The 3,620-nt window shown below is 41.0% G+C and overlaps 1 pseudogene; it reads left to right on the plus strand.

Moving 5' to 3' along the window:
- Positions 1-440: 440 nt before the first annotated feature.
- LOC114215152 (sin3 histone deacetylase corepressor complex component SDS3 pseudogene) lies at positions 441-3,266 on the plus strand (annotated as a pseudogene).
- Positions 3,267-3,620: the final 354 nt, after the last annotated feature.

The raw sequence follows: 3,620 nt of genomic DNA on the forward strand, positions 1-3,620 counted from the left end.
AAACTTGATGCCTTTGTTTCCTCAAATGTAAAATGCTAACAATGGCACTGATCGCATAGGGCTGTGGTGAGGATTAAGGAGATTAATAATGTAAAACTTTTAGACTGCTGCAATGAGCATTAGCCACTGTTATTAACAAATGTCTACTGAGTGGTGATTATAGTTAAGGCAGGGATTCAGTTGAAATTTCACCTGATGATTGCATAATCAATCAATCATGATTTCATGAGGCAGAGTAAAGATTTGAGGTAAGGTCAACACGTTAACATCTGTTTTACTACTATACTTTCAACACTTTGAGAACTCTGTTGTGTACACAGAAGTACACGGGAGACTGAAGTTCAGTTTTAGCATTTACAATTTTTATTTATAAAATGGGGTTTTAAAAATATACATTAACAACTGACATTTCCAGAGATGAAGAGCTTGTCTCCATGACAATGGTCAAATGTCATGTAGCCTTTGATAATTTGACTGAAACTAATCTCAGTGATAAAAATACAGGCTGTTTAGGGACAAGGTTTGATTCCTGGGGAGATGGGAAGGGCATTCCTTTCACCACAGATAACAAGGCTTTCATTGTGGACTGCCTTTCAAAGGTTAAAACATTATTTCATTTTGGGTTCTATCCCCATATGAATGCTTCTTGGCACTCTCTTTTAATTAGGGGTAGTATTCTCTTCTTATTTGTAGATAAATTACATTTTACTGTGGATGTTTTCCAAGATTTGTGACTGGGCTCTATGGTTTATTATGTGCTTTCAGTTTTTTGTCAGGTTTTATATCTTTTAATCTTCAGAATTTCAACAGATGGTGACTCTTTCCGGAGGTTAGATGAGCAATTAAAATGCTGTCTGGTTGCTTTGTGTCAGTGCATATGCTATGCACATTTCATGCTAAATGTGAACAAACCACACAGTCTTCTTTTGCCTTACTTTCCTCTTTGGGAATTTAGGAATAGAAATATTCATTCTTCCTGAGTGCTGTGAGGAATGAGTCATAGGGAAGATGTGACATCTAGCTTGGTTAATATCCACCAAAACTAGGCAAAACCATAGATTCTCAAACCTGCTCCTGAGAGTAATTTTACTAATGACTGTCCTCAATAGGGGTTCTCAGTACATAGTTAAATAATGAAGGAAGGTCATAAATTAACCTTCAGAACAAGAAATAAATTACCCAGAAGTACTTTGTGTGCCTTGAAGACAAATGTGTCATACTGTAGATACTTTCTTCAACTTTGTTAAAAGTTAATACCCATTTTCTACTGTGTCCCATGTTCTACAGACACGTACGTAGCCTTCGTTCCAGCTTTACTACCTGGAACCCTATTACAAATTAAATAAGATGTTGAATTGTACTAGAACCATAAAGGGTTTTGATTAAATTCAACAAACTTGGGGGCGCCTGGGTGGCTCAGTCGGTTAAGCATCTGCCTTTGGCTCAGGTCATGATCCCAGAGTCCTGGGATTGAGCCCCACCTCCAACTCTCTGCTCAGCAGGGGGCCTGCTTCTCCCTCTCCACCAGCTGCTCTCCCTGCTTGTGTGCTCTGTCAAGTAAATAAATAAAATCTTAAAAAAAATAAATTCAACTTGGGGCGCCTGGGTGGCTCAGATGGTTAAGTGTCTGCCTTCGGCTCAGGTCATGATCCCAGGGTCCTGGGATCGAGTCCCGCATCGGGATCCCTGCTCAGTGCAGAGCCTGCTTCTCCCTCTCCTTCTGCCATTCCCTCTGCTTGTGCTTTTCTGTCTATCTCTCTGTCAAATAAACAAATTAAAAATCTTAAAAAAATAAATAAATTCAACAAACTTATTGGGTAAAGTTCTATACTTAGGATGGAGGGTCAATCTTGAGAATCAAAAAAGATAAATACAATCTTTGACTAGAAGGAACTTATAATACATTTAGGACAGAAATATATTGCTATTGCCTAGAGGGCACTCAATAAATTTTTATTAAACCATTGTTAAATGTCATGGGAGGGGTAAAGGAGCAGAATAGGGACTGATTGTAAGTGGGAATATTAGGGAAGACTTATCAGAAAGGGCAATATTTATGATTGACTTTGAACAAAACAGATTACACTTTGAGAAGGACTCTTGGTATTGGGACTGGCATATTCTGGGTTACAGATATGGGAAATCACTTAATATAACCAGGGGGCCATGAGTAGCTTGGTGTAGCTGGAGATTGTAACTTTGGCCATGGAGAACAGAGGGATATGGAGCTGGAAAAGACACTGAAGACCAGATTACAGGGGCCTAACTCGCTAGGAGTTTGAACTTTAGACGATGGGAAACACCAGAATTTAAAACTACAGGCAGTATTACACTGTTAAACCTGTTCTCTAAATAAAAAAAGCTGGATTTGTAGTGTTTACCAATTTTCATAGTGTAAATACTCCTACAAGACTGATTTTAAGGTGAAACTGACTAGTGAAACTAGTGAAACTGACCTGGCAAGGCATGATGAAGAGGACTATGTAGAAATGAAGGAACAGATGTATCAGGATAAACTGGCTTCTCTCAAGAGACAGTTGCAACAACTGCAGGAAGGTACATTACAGGAATATCAGAAGAGGATGAAAAAACTAGATCAGCAGTACAAAGAGAGGATCCGAAATGCAGAACTCGTCCTCCAGCTGGAAACTGAACAGGTGGAGAGAAACTACACTAAAGAAAAGAAGGCAGCGGTGAAAGAATTTGAAGACAAGAAGGTGGAGCTGAAAGAGAACCTGATTGCTGAGCTAGAGGAGAAGAAAATGATCGAAAATGAAAAGCTGACGTTGGAGCTGACAGGAGAGTCTGTGGAAGTGAAACCCATCATGACCAGAAAGTTGCGGAGGCGACCAAATGATCCTGACCCCATCCCAGACAAGAGGAGAAAACCCGCTCCTGCCCAGCTAAACTATTTGTTAACAGACGAACAGATCATGGAGGATCTGAGAACGTTAAATAAGCTTAAGTCACCCAAGAGACCAGCATCCCCGTCCTGAACGCTTGCCTGCCTCACTGGCAGAGTCTCCAGCCCAGAGGTTTGAAGCTCGGATAGAAGACGGGAAACTGTACTATGATAAAAGATGGTACCACAAGAGCCATGCCATCTATCTGGAGTCAAAGGACAACCAGAGCTGAGCTGTGTGATCAGCTCTGTCGGAGCCAATGAGATCTGGGTGAGGAAGACAGGTGACAGCCCCAAGATGGGGATCTACTTGGGCCAGCTTCAGCGCGGCCTCTTTGTGATCCGCCGGAGGTCAGTGGCTTGACTTTCTACAGTGTTCTTCTTCCCTTGACCTTTTTTCTGGAGTGGTTTTTGGTTTTGTTTTCTTCCAAATGGAAAGTTTTTAACCTGGGTATTGCTCCTTGGCCTTGGAAACTGGGGAGTGCTGTTGTGGATTCTGCGAGGAGCTGTGGAGGCAGCCACTTCGGTCTTTTTGTTGCTCCTTCCTGCCTCGACCTCTTCCGACAAGCCGTCACCATGAACTCTTGATTTGGGGAGTGTTGTGAGTTCAATTTACTCATTTCTTTGTGTGGTTTTTTTTTTTTTGGTGTTTGGGTTTTTTTGCTTATACTTTGTCTTTTTTTTTTTTTTTAAGCCTCCTTTGAGTTTGAAGGGACAT

Source organism: Eumetopias jubatus, unplaced genomic scaffold (assembly GCF_037043125.1).
Source record: "Eumetopias jubatus isolate StellerSeaLion01/CBP00866 unplaced genomic scaffold, mEumJub1_p1.0 scaffold_4, whole genome shotgun sequence".
Taxonomy (NCBI): Eukaryota; Metazoa; Chordata; class Mammalia; order Carnivora; family Otariidae; genus Eumetopias; species Eumetopias jubatus.